Genomic DNA, 18,809 nt, shown 5'->3' on the forward strand with positions numbered 1-18,809 from the left:
CCCCGACCCTCCTGGTCCTCCTCCTCCAGCCCCCGACCCTCCTGGTCCTCCTCCTCCAGCCCCCGACCCTCCTGGTCCTCCTCCTCCAGCCCCCGACCCTCCTGGTCCTCCTCCTCCAGCCCCCGACCCTCCTGGTCCTCCTCCTCCAGCCCCCGACCCTCCTGGTCCTCCTCCTCCAGCCCCCGACCCTCCTGGTCCTCCTCCTCCAGCCCCCGACCCTCCTGGTCCTCCTCCTCCAGCCCCCGACCCTCCTGGTCCTCCTCCTCCAGCCCCCGACCCTCCTGGTCCTCCTCTTCCAGCCCCCGACCCTCCTGGTCCTCCTCTTCCAGCCCCCGACCCTCCTGGTCCTCCTCTTCCAGCCCCCGACCCTCCTGGTCCTCCTCTTCCAGCCCCCGACCCTCCTGGTCCTCCTCTTCCAGCCCCCGACCCTCCTGGTCCTCCTCCTCCAGCCCCCGACCCTCCTGGTCCTCCTCCTCCAGCCCCCGACCCTCCTGGTCCTCCTCCTCCAGCCCCCGACCCTCCTGGTCCTCCTCCTCCAGCCCCCGACCCTCCTGGTCCTCCTCCTCCAGCCCCCGACCCTCCTGGTCCCCCCCCTCTCCTGGGCCTGCAGTGGGGGAGGCACAACTTTGAGACGGGATCCGTTGCATAAGTTTTTCCATGCGGCCCGTCCGTTTTTTGACGGATGCGGCTTGATACTGAGCATGCACAGTGCAAAAAAACCGCATCTGACGTCCATAGGTTTGCATTGTAAATCGCGCCGGAACCGGCGTGATGCGCTTTTTTCGCCGCACAAAAAAAAGTGCCAGGCTACGTTCCATCTGGCCGCTGCATGGGCTAAATATGGCGCATCCGGCAAAAAACAGATGCAACGCAAGGCCATGCAGCACAATACGGTGCTAATGCAAGTCTATGCGGGAAAAAACACAACCGGCGGCAAAAAAAAACGGTTGCGTTTTTCTGCAAAGCGCCGTATTGTGCCGCTCAGCAAAAACCGGATGTGTGAAAGCAGCCTAAAGAACTGTCTGTGGTATAGCCACTCTCCGTCCGAAGCTCCGCACATTTTTGTGCATCTCCACATTGTGCAAAACATGTTGTGACTTTTCCAAATGTTCCACTCCAGTTTTTGTTGTGAATACTTTGAAAAATCATCCCTTTTGTGTCTTCTTTTTTATATATATTTCTACTAAATAGTGCAAGGAAAAATTGTTGCGCCGTGTAATAGCATATATAATAGCATTACGCAATATTTTCTGCCAAAAGCTGGCGAAGAATATTGTGCTACTTGTATACACCATAAAGTGGTCTGAGGTCCATATGGGTTTGCAACAATGCCCTGTGCATACGTACTCATGTTTGGGGCTATACGTCGAGTTTGCAAAACCATCCACATGACCAAAGTTTGCTTGGTGGTGCTGCTACATTGCCATACAGTACAAGTGAATGGAGTTATATTGAGACCTTGAGGGTACAGAAACAAGCAAATCACAAGACCAATTGTGTCAGGTTTAGGCTATGTGCCCACGTTGCGTGTTTTCATGCAGTTACACTGCGATCTGCAGCGCAGCGTAACTGCATGCGTCCTGCGTCCCCTGCACAGTCTATGGAGATTGTGCAGGAGCCGTGCGCATGTGGCATATTAGAACGCAGCGATTAGGCTGCTGCCCGAATCGCTGCGTTCTAAGAAGTGACATGTCACTTCTTCCGTGCGGTTTGCATGCTGTCTATAGGGAGAGGCAGCATGCAGAGCGCATGTTCTCTGCCGGCACCATGCGCTTCAGAACGGAGCTTTTCAGCTGCGCTCTGAAGCGCACCTTTTAGCTGCGGTGCAGAGCGCACACGTGGGAACATAGCCTTATGGTGACTTGCTTGTCACTGCACACTCGTGGTCGCAACGCTAATCCATTGAAGTAACATTGACGCATAGAGAACTTCGGATGCATGATGGATGTCGCTCCCAAAGTCACCATGTGGTCCCAAACTAATTGTATGATTTGTGCAGGTAACACATCTAGGTCCTAAATCTGTTAGAAGGATAAGGGTACGTGGCCACGATGAGTTTTACTCTCATTTTTGCCTCTTATTTTCACTGCAAAGTGGATGGGATTAAGTAAGTAAATTAAGGTGTGGAGATGGTGCAGAATTTCTGCAGTGTAAAGCACTCAATGGATATGGATGGTGGAATGTAGCCTAAAGGGGGCTTTACACGCAGCGAGATCGCTAGCGAGCGTACCTGCCCCCGTCGGTCGTGCGTCACAGGCAAATCGCTGCCCGTGGCGCACAATATCGCTAGGACCCGTCACACGGACTTACACCTTACACGGACACACCTGCCTAGCGACGTCGCTGTTGCCAACAAACCGCCTCCTTTCTAAGAGGGCGGTTTGTGCGGTGTCACTAAGCGGCCGCCCAATAGAAGCGGAGATGAGAGGCCGTAACATATCGCCCACCTCCTTCCTTCCTCATTGCTGGCGAACGCAGGTAAGCTGCAGTTCGTCGTTCCCGAGGTGTCATACATAGTGATGTGTGCTGCCTCGGGAATGCCGAACAACCTGCAACCTCAACAGTCAACGATTTTTTGAAAATGAACGACGTGTCAACGATAGACGATTTGGTGAGTATTTTCCATCGTTAACGGCCGCTCCTTGTGTCACACGCAATGACGTCGGTAACGATGCCGCATGTGTGTCAGGGAATCAGTGACCCTGGCGATATATAGTTAGATACGTCGTTGCGTGTAACGGGGCCTTAAGAGTTTCCCGACCCATGTTCAGGATGGTGAGGTGGCCAATGGTCACTGTAGCCCAGGTGTGACTGAATAGATGGGTGGCTGTACATGGGCATTCCAGACATGTATCAGCTGGATTGGCGCTCTGCTGGCAGAATGCTGAAGAACCTCTTTAGATACGTTCAGTATTGTGCCTAAGGGAGAGTGATCCTCTGGTTTTCCTCAATAGACAATACTAAAGTTAAATTGAAATGGAGGGTTTTGTATGAATGTTCGATATTATGGAAATACCATATCTTCTGTATTCATGTGCCTGCCAATCACATGCTCCATGTCTGCAGCTGCTGTTGTAATAGGGAGATAAGAGTTTGAAAAGGAAGCTGTCATTTGTAATCGCACCGCGGCGATCTGTTCTGCGGTGTCTTTTTCTTCCTCTATCCTTTTACATTATTCTGTGAAATACATGATTTATATCTTGAATTTGCCTGTCCCTGGGGCTGTCATAATGGAAATCTGTCAGCACGATCCAATGCCCCAAGCTGTTTATGGCCATGTTATTTTTTTGTGCAATAGAATGGAAAAAAAAAACAACAAAATGCTGTTTTATGCATATGCAAATCATACCAAAGTGCTTTTAGCATGCCAAAGCACTTCCCGAGCCTCTTCCTACCTAGCTCTATGCCCTGAGCGCCTCCTGATGTAGAAGTAGGTGACATAGAGACAGTGCGTTGGTAGGTCTAAAGCACTTTGGTGTCATTTTCATATGGATTTTCATAAATGAGCAACTGATTGTATTAATAAAGGCATGGATGACCATATAAAACAGTTTAGGGCCAGCGTTGTGTTGACAGATTCCCAATACTCACCTCCCACCATAGTGCCATTCCAGCAAAGCGGACGCAACTGATTTCAGTAGATGATGTGACATTGGCTGCAGCAGTCGGTCACATCACAGAATCAGTGGCAGCTGACTGGCTGCATCTCATTAATATTCTATTAGACCTGTGTCTGCTCTGACAAAATAGTAAATGCTGCAGCCAATCGGCGGCCGCTGACTTGAAATAATTTCATATTGTTGGAATTACACCACTGAGAAAGGTGGGTGTATATATGATATATAGCTTTATAGGTAGATGGAGATATAGATTATAGTATGCATGTGTTTTTTATTTGGTGCCCAGAATTGATTAAGCTTTAAAGGGAAACTGTCAGCAGGTTTTTGTTTTGTAAGCGGAGGACAGCATGCTGTGAAAGGGTAAGTTCACACACTGCGTTTTTTTTTTTTGACGCTGCGGTTTTGTGCCTTTTTTGCCACAAAAACTGCACCCGCGGCAAAAAAAGTGGCAGAGATGCATGCGTTTTGGTGCGTCTTTTGCTGCGTTTCTGCTCACTGCGTTTTTTTGCGTTTTTTTTTTTTTTTATCAGTGAACAATGCCATTAAAGTTTATTGGGAAAAAAAAAAGGTCTGATGTCATTTCCTTCTTCAATATGTTCTTCATTCTCCACTAGTGTATGCAGGAGAGCAGACAGCTGCAGAACTATAAGGCTCAGCATGTTCCATCCAGGACTGTATGCTGGAGGGAGAGGCGGCAGGAGAGCAGACAGCAGCTGCAGAACTACAAGACTCAGCATGTTCCTTCCAGGACTGCTGTATGCAGACGTTCTTTACCCCCCCCCCCCCCCCCCTGTAACTGCCTGCTGTACCTGGCTAGCATACAAAAATATGGCGAAGCCCACATCATTTTTTGGGGGGGGGGGGGGGTCAAAAAAATCCTACATACAGTCCAGGATGGAGTATGCTGAGCCTTGTACTTCTGCAGCTGCTGTCTGCTCTCCTGCATACACTAGTGAATGGAGCATGCTGAGCCTTGTAGTTCAGCTGCTGTCTGCTCTCCTCCATACAAGCACACAGCAGCTGCAGAACTACAAGGCTCAGCATACTATATCCAGGACTGTATGCAGGAGTTTTTTTTGCCCACCCCCCAAAAAAAAGTACGTGGGCTTCGCCATATTTTTGTATGCTAACCAGGTACAGCAGGCAGGTACGGGCTGCGCCCAACCCCCAGCTGCCTATTTGTACCCGGCTGGGAACCAAAAATATAGGGAAGCCCTTTTTTTTTTTTTTTTAAATTTATATCATGAATTTCATAAAATAATTTAAAAAAAAAATGACGTGGGCTTCGCCCAATTTTTGAGTCCGGCCAGGTACAACTAGACAGCTGGGGATTGGATTCCCAGTGCAGGGTGCCCAAGCTTTCTGGGCACCCCTGCTGCGAATTGCAGTCCGCAGCCACCCCAGGTGGCTCGCTGGGTAATAATGTGGTTGGGGTTACGGCTAGCTGTATAATATCAGCTGGCCCTAGGCCCGAAATTTATGGTGTCACGCCAATATTAGACATGGCCACCATGAATGAATTTCTGGTAAAGATAAAAAAAATACACAACACACAGAAAAATATTTTTATTTGCAATAAAACACAACACAATTAGTGACTCCATCTTTATTGAAATAAAGAACAGGGCTGTGGAGTCGGTAAACCAAAACTTCGACTCCGACTTTGACTTCTCAATTTCTCTTGCACCGACTCCTACATATATTGCTTATAGTTAGGTGAAAAATGTATTGTAATAGATGAACATCAGACATTTAATAATTTTTATGATACAATAATCAAGATATTTGGATAGAACATAAAATATATTTATTGGAATACAACTTTAGAACACGAAAAACTAATAAATTGTAAATATGTAATACACTATGTAATATACAGTAGATTACATATATATCTTGTGTGTGTGTGTGTAATAAATATATATTATTGTATTACATATTTACAATTTATCAGTTTTTTGTGTTCTGAAGTTGTATTCCAATAAATATATTTTATGTTGTATCTAAATATCTTGATTGCTGTATCATAAAAATGTCTAATGTTCACATTGTACTACAATACATTTTTCACTTAATAACACTTAGTATAATGCTTATATTTATTTAGTAAAATATTCAGCACATTCTGCATTGCACTACTGTCCCTAATTTATTATATATTTTCGGAGTCGGTGCATTTTATACCGACTCCACCAAAATGAGCTCCAACTCCACAGCCCTGATAAAGAAACACACCCCCCACCTCCCACAGTAATCCTGGGTGAAGGGTCCCGCGCCGTCCGATCCGGATCCAATATCATCTGATCGGTTTGCTGGAAGGCATACCGATCAGATGATGTGTCAGGTTCAAGGGCCTGAATCACATCACACATCAGCTGATTGTATAAAAGCCGTTTATACAATCAACTGATGCATCAGTTAAAAAAATAAAAAACTACACACGTCTGTGCTGACTCCTGTCCGATCGCTCCAGGAGCTGCCAGTAATCAGTGAAGCGGTCTCCTGAAAGCATCAGCTGATAGTTTAAGCCGGGCGGTAAAAAGCCGGCGTCACCGCGAGACTTGCGATCAGCTCATGTGTCAGGTGCTGCATCAGGTGACCGCATCAGGTGATCACTGCCAGGTCCTGCAGCTATCGGAAGTCTGCACACAGCCGGAGCGGACATGGCACCGGGAGTCTGCAGACAGGTGCGTATGACAATTTTTTTTTTTCTACTGTTCACTTTTGATTTCGTAGCTGCTTCCACCTCCCGCCTGGACATGGCGCCGCACGGGAGCGGACATGGCACCCTACGGGAGGTGGAGGCAGCGGTGGCGGTACCGGGAGGATTCACGCTTCTGTGTTTACTGACAGAAGGAATCCTCTTCCTGTACATGTCACTTTACTACCCACCCCTTGCGTTTATAGCTGCGTTTAGTCATAGAAACGCACTAAAACGCAGCTATATTTGCAATTTGCGTTTTTCATTGCATTTTTGAACATCTCATTGAACTCAATGGGTGGAAAACGCAGCGAAAAACGCAAAAATAATTGACATGCTGCGTTTGTGTGGGCACCACAAAAACGCAGCTAAAAAAAAACGCTGTGTGCAGACAGCAAAAATGAGAACTCTTAGATTTTGCTGGTGAAGCAAAGTCATGCAGTTTTTTGAGCAAACCCCCCCCCCCATCCCACCCCCCTGGAAAAACATGCAAAAACGCCGCGAAAAACTCACTGTGTGAACGTACCCGAAGTGTGATAAAAACAAAAAAAAAACAGAAAGCAACTGTGCTTCTCTTATCAGTGTGTGTACTATTGTTAAGTAATCAAAGGGTTTATTACCTTGTGATTATCATTACAGGACTAGAAACTAGGGCGCACAGCAGTCCGGCGCCCCCTGCTGTGATTGACTCCTCACAGTCAATGCATAATCTCTAGTGAAAGCCTGGTGTGGGTTGGTCAGCTACCTCAGCTCTTCTGACTCTAAATTCTTTGATTGTTTCTGAAGGCTTCAGCCAGTAATCTATGTGATACCTTTTGGATTCAGAATCTCCTTGCGTCTACATTATGTTGCTGTCAGTTGAGTTAGCAAGCCCCAGCTGACAGATTCCCTTTAATGAGGAAAAGGTATTTAATCAGTGTTCTTATTCATATGGTGGGCGTATTATGCCATGCATATGGGCTCTTGGAGGTCACCATGAGTGAAGGCACTGCATGGAACTAAACACATTTTGTGTGCTTCCATATAGACTGTTAGGTGGTGTATTTGGAGACATGCTTCGCCTCCCCCAATTAGCAATGCTACAAAACCTGATATGGAATCCTGCTTGGCCTTATTGAATCCTACAGAAAAAACATTCAATAGTAAATTAAGGGTCCTATACACTTCTTGGTCAACCCTAACCTGTCTACAATAACCATAGCACTCGGTGTAGAGGATTTAAAACGTGGCTCAAACTGGGTTCCCCAAACTCCACATACAGCTCCACGCTATCCACCAGTTAGAGGTTAGGCTTTGTGCACACTTAGGATATTCACCCAATGGAGCCCAAAAAAAGCTTCTTTATGGCTTCTGTTGAGCTGGTATATGTCTGCATACCTTTTTTCTCCAGTATCAAACAGGCTGAGTTCTCTTTTTTACAGAGGGGCTCTGCAAGAAAATATTTATTTTTTTTTGTTCATTTGTTTTGCATCTATTGGTGACATTGCACTGCATGACATGTGCTGCCACCAAAAGTCTGACGCCAGATGCGCTGGGGAGTTAAAAAATGTTGGGCTGATTTTATCCAACTCACTCTGCAAATCACTTTATTAAGCAACTTGGCTTCAGTCCACCTAAGGCTGCTTTCACACCTCCGGCTTTAGCAGAGCCGGCCAGTCCGGCTCTAAAACCTATGCAACGGATGCGGCGAAAAAACCGCATCCTTTGCATAAGTTTTTAACATGCGGCCCGTCCGGTTTTTGCCGCTTGCGGCAGGCTACTGAGCATGCGCAGTGGACAAAAATCGCATGCGGCGCGATGCAGTTTTTTTTGCCGGACAAAAAAACGTGCCAGGCAACGTTCCATCCGGCTGCCGCATTGGCTAAATCTGCCACATGCGGCAAAAACCGGACGGAGCGCAAGCCCATGCGGTACAATAACGGCACTAATGTAAGTTTATGCAAAAAAACCGCAACCGACGGCAAGAAAAAACGGTTGCGTTTTTTCTGCAAAGCGCCGGATTGTGCTGCACAGAAAAAAAACGGATGTGTGAAAGCAGCCTTTGTATCCTCCACACCACTACTTACTGCCTAGTCTACTTATCTGGCTGTCCTGTACTCCATTGCCATGCAATGGGAGCATGACCTCTGGTAGAGGGTATTCTAGAAGTGTAGTTGCTCCCATTGCAGGATATTCAGTGCAGATTTCGTGTCTGTGCTCAGGACCGCACCATGTCCTGCATAATCACAACGTATCCTGCAATGGGAGCAACTACACTTACCCCAGGTTTGGTGTTTGTAGCAAACACAGACTTTACAAAAAGAAAATTAAAAAATAGAGTAAGGTGTTTTTTTTTTTTTTTTTTTTTTTTTTTAATAAACCCCACTCGTGCGAGCATCGCAGTGCTCAGGTACACTCAGTGCTCATCCCAGTATGAGCTGCTTGCTGTATTTGAACGGCTCACACTGGGGGTAATACCATGCGTGATCGGATGTAGTGTGCTCCCCCAAAAAAAAACCCACCCCCAGAAGTGATCTGTTTATGGCTTGCTGTATGTGGACAGAGATCCGTTCTGCCCAATCAGTGACTTCCATTGGGGTTCAGGTCAAGTCTAGATCTGAAACTAAACTTTAGATAAAGTCCTGCTGAACCCGCCGAACCGAACTTCCAGGGGTCTGCTCATCTCTAGAATGGAGGCCACTTAGCTGCCATGTATGTATGTACATCAATAAAGCCAGATCACTTAATAGAATGGCTTAGAAATTTTCAATGGAATCAGCAAAAAAATTTAATTTAGTTACTCTTAAAAGGGGTTGTCTACTACTGGATAACCCCATCCTAAAGAGAACCCGTCATAAGGATTTTGCAGCCCAAACTAACAGCAGATATGTCAAGGTGCTATAATGCGGAGCACATCCTTCCCTTTCTGGCAGAAATCCATAGTTGAAAGTGTATGCAAATATATTGCAAGTGTAGTGGGGTGGGCACTGAACCCACAGCTCGCCTGCCTCTCCCCGTTTTCGTTACCTGCTACCTGCCTCCGTTATCTAAAGGTACCGTCACACTAAGCAACATCGCTGCTGAGGCACAACTTGCTAGCGATGTTGCTGTGTGTGACATCCAGCAACAACCTGGCCCCTGCTGTGAGGTCGTTGGTTGTTGCTGAATGTCCTGGGCCATTTTTTAGTTGTTGCTCTCCCGCTGTGAAGCACAGATCGCTGTGTGTGACAGTGACAGAGCAACAACTAAATGTGCAGGCAGCAGGAGCTGGCTTCTGCGGAGGCTGGTAACCAATGTAAATATCGGGTAACCAAGGAGCCCTTCCCTTGGTTACCCGATATTTACCTTCGTTACCAGCGTCCGCCGCTCTCACGCTGTCAGTGCTCGGCTCCCTGCACACCTAGCCAGACTACACATCGGGTAATTAACCCGATGTGTACTCTGGCTAGAAGTGCAGGGAGCCCTCGCTAAGCGGTGTGCGCTGGTAACCAAGGTAAATATCGGGTTGGTTACTCGATATTTACTTTATTTACCAAGCGCAGCATCGCTTCCACGTGTCGCTGCTGGCTGGGGGCTGGTTGCTGGTGAGATCTGCCTGTGTGACAGCTCACCAGCAACCCGTGTAGCGACGCTCCAGCGATCCCTGCCAGGTCAGGTTGCTGGTGGAATCGCTGGAGCGTCGCTTAGTGTGACGGTACCTTAAATCACTGATGTTTTAGTGTCCTGTCACTCAGTGAGTGATGAATAGGGAGACAGACAGGAAAACTGCAAGTGCATTGTCCCACCCACTGCACTTGCAACTCATTAGTATACAATTTTATATATGGATTTCTCTAAAACCGCAAAACTGATTTCTACATTACCAGGGTATTTCTATTACCAAGATCCTATCCCAATATGGAGTAGGCATAATAATAGAAAATGCCTCCAATTAGAAATGTAGTATAGTTCTCCTGATATAGCCATGTCTCTTACCTCATGAGAAGGGTATTGCAGGTAGGTATCCATGGTTATGACCATGAGCAACTAACTCGCTATTTGAGTGAACGTAACCATGGATCCTCAAGGTGTAATGCCCTGACCATGAGGTAAGACACATGGCTATAGCAGGAGAACTATACTACATTTTTAATTGGAGGGATTTGCGTATATTATTATTATTATTACTCCTGCATATTGGGATATGATCTCTGAGATGGGAGTACCCATTTTAAGCTTTCTGTCCTCAAATGGCCGATAACTGAGAAGAGATTGGATTTAACAAAACAGCAAAGAAAAAAAAGTGTCTAATTATCCTTTGAAGTACACCGGTTTGAGACTTCCTATTGCGTAAATGGCTGCACAGGAAAAACTTGTTCAGAAACCTTGCAGATGGGAATAACCCTTTAAACCACGCTTACATACATGTCCTTGTTATGGGGTATAAAATCCTGGCAACAGGTTCTCTTTAATTCAGAACCCCATATAAAATAGTGTGTATTCTGTCCTGCCACCTGCGTGCCATTTAATTGTTATTGGTGTCACTGTTTCCAGTGGTGATGTGACATTGTAGTGTCACACGAAGGCTGGAGCTTATCAGTTTTCCATCAGGGCGAATATCCACTCTCACGGAATAGTAAGGCTACGTTCACACATCCGTTTTTTTCCATCAGGCACAATCTGGAAAAAAACGGATCCGGCACAGGATCCGTTTTATTCCCATTGATTTGTATTAGCGCCTGATTGTGCTGGATGGCCTTGCGTTGCATCCGGCTTTTGCCGGATCCGTCGTAATTGGCTAATGCGGCGGCCGGATGGAACGTCTCTTGTAACGTTTTTGTCTCTGACAAAAAAAGGCATCGCGTCGGATCCGGCACTATACGGCGTGATTTACAATGGAAGCCTATGGACGCCGGATCCGGCATAATACGGATGCGGCCGCTGGATCCGTTTTTTTTTTTTTGGCTTTTTTTTTTTTTTTAAAACTGAGCATGCTCCAATTTATTGTAAGAAATGGATCCGGCAAATAAACGGACGAAGTGGATGCACCGGATCCATTAAAAAAAAAAATGATCCGGCTCATCCGTTTTTACATATTCTGTGCCGGATCCGTTGCATCAGGCACACGCCAGATTGTGCCTCATGCCAAAAAACTGATGTGTGACAGTAGCCTAACGCTGACAAGCAGCCACACATTGCCTGCAGGCGACCAGTCATGTGACACTTTGGGACCAGCGGCGCTGACAACACGTGAACCGTTCCCCTGCAGGAGGCAAGTATAGTATGTCTTTATTTAGGGTCCTGATAGATTAAGCCGGGGTCATCAAGTAGTAGAATTAATCCAATCATTTTGGAAACTGAATTTCTACGTTGGCAAACGTTCAGCTAATATCTTTTAGTTTGTGTTGTATTAAAAGGAATATATGTATCTATTCTACTTAATTAAAATATAACCAACACTTTTGTCTTTACTCCCATTTTTCACGAGCTGAACTCATAAGATCATCCGTGGCATATCTGTGTTTTGACAAACCCTGTTAATTTCAGAGGACTGTGTAAAATGTTTTACGTTTCCAGAACATAAAATTAGAGAACAGACGGAAGCAACAAGTTGGGCTTAGCTGTTGGCTTATTATAGCCGCTTTGGATCAAGCGACCGCCTTAGTTTATATAAAAATGCTACATAATGAAACCAAATTTAAAGGGTTTGTGTTTAAAACGGTACATATGATAGATTTTTCTTCTTCATAGGGTGATTGGGCGTTAATGTGGCTGTGCCCCGTCACTGTCATGTGCTGTGTCACAGGCAAACTAACGCTTATTTAGTTAACTTGCTGGAATGCAGAATATGGCTGCGCCCAGTCCGGTGACACACAGCCCGCAGTTCATATATTGAGATAAAAGGAGGACCTTGGGAAGTATGTGTGTAATCTAATTAGAGTTTGTCCTATTCCAAGTGCTTTTCACAGTTGAAGTCGTGTCACATGGATCCCCTGTTTATAGTCCAGGGCTGAAAGTGAAGACATTAATACATCTCATGCTGTATCTATTTCTGGAATAAGATGTGTGTGTACAGCCAAGTTCACATGCTGAGCTGTTGTATAGTCCTATAGTAGCACACTAGAGTAGATCTAGACATTATGGCCTGTCCATCACAATGTGTGGCTTCTATATCCATATTAAACAGGACCTGTCACGGGTCAACTGCGGCCAGTTTTAGCTCCCCACTTCTCCCCTGAGTAGCACATTTTTTTATTTTAACCATTTCTAACCATTAGACGACCAGGTGTTGGACAAAGCTGAAAATTAGACTCATCAGAGAAGATTACCTTACTCTAGTCCTCGATGCTCCAATCTTTATGGTCTTTGGCAAACTTCAGCCTGGCTCTCCTTTGCTTCTTATTGATGAAAGGCTTTTTTCTAGCTTTACATGACTTGAGCCCTGCCTCTAGGAGCCTCTTACAAACTGTTCTTGCCATGCGCTTCACCCCAGCTGCCATTTGCCATTCCTTTTGTAGGTCACAGTCATGGCTAGCCCAATCTCCAGACCTGAGCCCCATTGAAAACCTCTGGAATGTAATCAAGAGGAAGATGGATAGTCACAAGCCATCAAACAAAGAACTGCTTACATTTTTGCGACAGGAGTGGCATAAGGTTACCCAAAAGCAGTGTGATAGACTGGTGGAAAGCATGCCATGGAAAGCTGTGATTAAAAATCATCGATATTCCACAACATATTGATTTCTGAACTCTTCCTGAGTTAAAACATTATTAGTATTGTTGTTTCTAAATGATTAGGAACTTGTCTTCTGAAAGCAATGCATTGTTTTGTTATTTTGACCATTTCTCATTTTCAGAAAATAAATACAAAATGTATTGCTTGGAAATTCGGAGACGTTGCCAGTAGTTTATAGAATAAAAAAAAATTACGTTTTACTCAAAAATATACCTATAAAGAGAAAAACCAGAAAGACTGAAAATTTTGCAGTGATCTCTTAATTTTTGCCAGATCTGTAAGCAGTAGCAGTAATGATAGCAAATCCCTCCAATTAGAAATGTAGTATAGTTCTCCTGATTTAGCCATGTCCCTTACCTCATGTGCAGCTTGGGTATCTATGGTTATGACCACTAGAGTGACAGTCAGTTACTTGGTCGTAACCATGGATACCTAAGCTGCAATGCCCTGCACATGAGGTAAGAGACATGGCTATATCAGGAGAATTGCTCTAACTTTCTATTTGTAGGTATGTGCAATTAATAATAATAATAATTATTATTTTTACACCTCATTCATATTGGGATATGACCTTGGAGATGGGAATAACCCTTTAAGCTCCCTGTCCTGAAATGGCTGATAACAGTGAAGAGACTGGATTCAACAAAACAGCAAATGGTAAAGAAAAAATGTCTAATATCTTATTCTTTGAAGTACACAGGTCTGAGACATGCATAAATGGCTGCGCAGGAAAAACTTGTTCTGAAACCTTAGAGCCAGCAGAGGTCACGCCCAGCTCTGCCCACGGCAGCCATCGCACTGCCGCACCGAGTGATGTAATGGTGGAGGGACTACAAGTGCAACCATGCGCATCACTGGAGCCTGCCATTAAGTGCCACTTATATAGTACGGCTTTGATGTGTCCAGAATGTAATGAGTGTTTGACCCTGGCTCTTGCATTCCCATTTCACATCCCTGCATTTACTGATTCACCTTGTCCTGGATGACATGTCCTATTACTGCAGCTTTTTCTAATGTTTGGTATAGAAGACAATGTTACCGCAGTGAATCCGTATTAACACAGCGTCCAGAGTCTTAAGAGGCCAGTAATATCAGTAATGGTAGTTTTAGTTTTTCCCTTTTCCTGAGCGTTGTATGCAGCTTATGGCTACGTGGAAGTAATTATAGGGTTATATAATTATGTGCTGAGCCGGAGACACACAATGTGTATGTGACTTCATAACCACAACATCACTAATCCCTACCTCGCTACCAAAAGAAAATAAACTATATTGTCATTTTTACCAGTATAAATTAGACGGATCACTTTGAGTTATTACTCTCACTTATGTCCAGAGTACCTCCTTACTATGCCATTTAGTAGGACATGTTCCAATTTTTCTACTTATGGATTTTGCATGAAGCCATGGGGAGAGGGGGAAGGATCTGTGTCTCTATGTCAGATTTAAGGTTTTGTTCCATATCTCAGACCTGAGCGTCCTTAAATCCATGCTCATGGTGCAGAAACGACCCCTTTCATAAATATGGATCCAAGTTTCAGGTGGAACAATTCCCACATATGTGAGCATAAGCATTAGAATGTAAGGCTCTGTTACACTCAACGACGTGTCTAACGATATATCGCCGGGGTCACTGATTCCGTGATGCACATCCGGCATCATTAGCGACGTCGTTGCTTGTGACACCAACGAACGAGCGTTAACGATGGAAAATACTCACCTTATTGTCCATCGTTGACAACGTCATTCCTTTTCAAAAAAACGTTGATTGTGGAGGATGCAGGTTGTTCGTCGTTCCGAGGCAGCAACAGCTTACCTGTGGCCGCCGGCAATGAGGAAGGAAGGAGGTGGGCGGGATGTTACATCCCGCTCCTCTCCGCCCATCTGCTTCTATTGGGCGGCCGCTTAGTGACGCCGCTGTGACGCCGAACGAACAGACCCCTTATAAAGGAGGCGGTTCGCCGGCCACAGCGACGTCGCTAGGCAAGTAAGTATGTGTGACGGCTGCTAACGATATTGTGCGCCACAGGCAGCGATTTGCCCGTGACGCACAAACGACGGGGGTGGGTACGCACGCTAGCGATATTGCTGCGTGTAACGGGGCCTTTAGAGAAGAAAGTCCATGGCCTTCATTCATCTAATCAATTATTGTGCAATGCAGAGCTATGCAAAAAATTGTGACTTTTGGCATTTATATTCCATTTTCGTTCATCTCCACCAAAATGGGCAGAGTTTGGTGGGTCGGGGTAGTGGTGACGCCCACTGATGTAACCCAGGACACTGCGGCGAGCTTTATGCCACAAATCTTAATCCGGTGAGACTCGAGTAAGATGTGAGATGAGGTGCCTATGCCCTTTGACGCCTGCACGCCCTGTTGTTCACATTGGCTTTGATGAATTGGCACTCACGTGTTCATTGCAGATTTTCAGTGCTCTTTCTAAAAAAAACAAACCCCTTAGGATTCTTTTCACGCATGGCATGCAAGATTATATTCATAAACACCTATTTGTTAATGCTGCTCCTGTAAAAGTACCTTGCATGGTAAAAAAAAAAAAAGCAAACAAATATTAAAACTAAAGCTTATGTGGACATTTTTCTTATTTTTCATTCAAAAAATCCACGGGTTATTTGCACACCAAATTTGTACAAGATTTTTTTTTTTTTCTTTCTTCTGCATGTCCACATTAGTCATCCACTGCAAAAAGAGTTTGTCCTTAGAAGCCTGGTAGGTGGGGTGCGGTTTTTCAAAGCCGTCCATTTATTTATTTTGTTTATTTTTTAATCTTAGACAAAGTACAGACAGTGCAGTTTCAGAGCGAACGACTCACGGCCGGATCTCTCCTTGCCATAAAGTCTCATGATATGCGTACAAGCCGGAGATATGAGTGATATTTTTTTTTTTCTCCTCCCCTCCATTCAAGTCTACGACTGCGTAAACAAAAATCAGATCCCACACACAACATTCATATAGCATACAATTTTTACTGATACATGTCTATTATAATCCTAGGAAACTGTATTTGATCATGTACACTTATGTAAACGTATGAAAACAGATTACACACGGACATAAAAATATGGTAACACGAACGATTTTCACTGTGTGTCATTCGTTTTTTGAATGAAACTTAGTTAATTTTTCATATTCCTCTGCACCTGGACTAAAGGTAAGGCCTAAGGCACGCGGCATGAAAATCGGTGCGAGTGGAGTGCGATAAAACATGGCATTCCACTCGGACCAATATTGGCCTGTGTGTCAGCGCACATGAGCGATTATTTTCTCAGCCCTAATTGGACCGAGAAAACAATCCAAGCATGCTGCGATTGTAATGCGATCATGTTTTCTCTCGCATTCAAGTGTATGGGGCGAGAAAAAAATTGCACTGCACTCGCATTACACCGGTATACCACAAGTGCAATGGCAATAGCCGGCAACAAAGGAGGTCTTTGGCAGTTATCCCCTCCCCAGTTCTCAAGAACCATCAACAGTGCATGTTTTCAGGATTTCCTTAGCATTGCACAGATTATAATTCCATCACCTATGCAATGCTAAGGAAATCCTGAAAGCATGCACAGTTGGTGGATCTTGAAGACTGTAGTGGGGGAATACTGGTTTGAGACTGCCAGAGACATCCGAATGTGACATCTGTGAATACATTAAGAGGTGGTGTGAGGTTGGCATATACATACAGATCTTTTACTCATTTCTTTTTTGCATTTTTCATCTCGGTCCATGCTCTTCTCCATACTTGGGACCGCAGCCTTGTAGCGTCTGTAGACAGGCCATCTCTGTAATGAAACACTTGGTTGAGAGTCCATGCCTCAGCAGAATTGCCGCCTGTTATTACTTTACAGTTCCCCATGAGTAGCTAAATATTTACTTGTCACACTTCGGTAGGAGTTTGTCACCAGTCTGCCATCGCTTCCAGCTGTGCTTTTAATTTCAGGACCTGGAGTATTTCCAGGAGCTGATAATTTAGTTTTTATAGCACCAAACATTTGAAGCAAGGTAAAATAATGTGTATTTTAAAGGCTCTTACATGGCAGCTTATATTGTTATTATGGGGTAAAGGTAGGAGCTTGTCCCCCCTGCTTCATGTCTCTTGCACCTTCTTTTGGTTTTCCTGTAGAATGACCACAAATTTGTTTGGAGTTTTTGACGCAGAATGTGTATATAATATTTAGCACTATAAAGTAGTTTTAGCAATTTTTTCTTAACAAATATTATACTTATTTAAATATTTTTGGATTATGTCAGTCTTGTGCGTCACAGGATTTACAAACACACTTGCTGCAGCTCTCACAACTCTGCTATATTGCAGCACTGGCCGCCTGTGAGATGGAGGCTGAAGCTTAGAAGAACCTTCAGAAGTGTCAGTTATATCACACACAGCTCTGCAGTGAGATAAGAGTGCCGCTGTTCCAGGCTATGGGCCGGACACTGATCTGTATGAGAATCTGCCTCCAGAGCTTATTTTAAATAGAAGAGGCCGTTACCAGTGTGATGGCCGCTCTCTGCTCTCACTGCATAGCTGTGTGTGATAGGCTACTTTCACACATCCGGTTCGATCAGGCGGCTCAATCCGGCTGTGAAACCTATGCAACGGATGCGGCGAAAACACTGCATCCTTTGCATAAGTTTTTACATGCGGCCCGTCCGTTTTTTTCCGGTTGCGGCATGCTACTGAGCATGCGCAGTGGAAGAAACCGCATGCGGCAGACGGATGCGGTTTTTGCCGCATCCGGCGTCCATAGGCATGCATTGAAAAATGCGCCGCAGCGGCCGGATGCGGCGCGATGCGGTTATTTTGCCGGAGCAAAAAACGTTCCAGGCAACGTTCCATCCGGCCCCGGCATCTGCTAAATCTGTCGCATACGGCAAAAACCGGACCGAACGCAAGCCCATGCGGCACAATATGGCACTAAAGAAAGTCTATGCAAAAAAACCCGCAACCGGCGGCAAAAAAACCAGTTGCGGTTTTTCTGCACAGCGCCATATTGTGCCGCAGAGCAAAAACCGGATGTGTGAAAGTAGCCATAATGACGGACATATCTGCAGGTTCCTCTGAGCTTCAGCCTCCATCTGATAGGCAGACAGTGTTAAAATATTGTTGTAATACAGCAGAGCTGTGAGAGCTGCAGCAATGTGTTAGCAAGGCCCCTTTCTTACGTGTGTCCATTTTCACACAAACTGGAACTTTGGTTACTCACATACTCATTAAATAGGTGTTTATTTTCACACCTCCGTGTTTTCACACAAACCATGTGTCCATGTGAATCACATGTTTGTCCTTGTGATCCACATGGAGACGTGTCTGTTTTTTATCATATGTATGGATGACCGGTTCCAATAGAAGTCTATGGGTCTATGAAAAACACTTAAACGAACAGATGACATCCGTGTGAAACATACCAGAATTAAATGCATTCAATGAATTACTGAATTTTAAGTGTTTAAAGATGAGGGGGAGAGGATGATGGAGTGGTAGATTAAATTTGTTTGGTTAATACCGTGTTTCCCCGAAAGTAAGGCCCTGTCTTACATTAATTTTACCCCCAAAAGTCCCACCCTGCCTTACTTTCGGGGGAGGCCTTACATTGGAAAAAATAATAATCCGGCATCCACCCCATCCTCCCCCCTGCAGCCTCCCCATTGTTTCATAATCCGGCATCCACCCCATCCTCCCCCCTGCAGCCTCCCCATTGTTTCATAATCCGGCATCCACCCCATCCTCCCCCCTGCAGCCTCCCCATTGTTTCATAATCCGGCATCCACCCCATCCTCCCCCCTGCAG

General features: G+C 45.2%; 1 protein-coding gene across 1 annotated transcript in view; it reads left to right on the forward strand.

Moving 5' to 3' along the window:
* Positions 1 to 18,809, forward strand: part of SCAMP2 (secretory carrier membrane protein 2) — a 56,447-nt gene that overhangs the window by 867 nt on the left and 36,771 nt on the right. The window lies entirely within an intron of this gene.

The sequence above is a fragment of the Anomaloglossus baeobatrachus genome, chromosome 4, assembly GCF_048569485.1.
Source record: "Anomaloglossus baeobatrachus isolate aAnoBae1 chromosome 4, aAnoBae1.hap1, whole genome shotgun sequence".
In the NCBI taxonomy this organism is placed as follows: Eukaryota; Metazoa; Chordata; class Amphibia; order Anura; family Aromobatidae; genus Anomaloglossus; species Anomaloglossus baeobatrachus.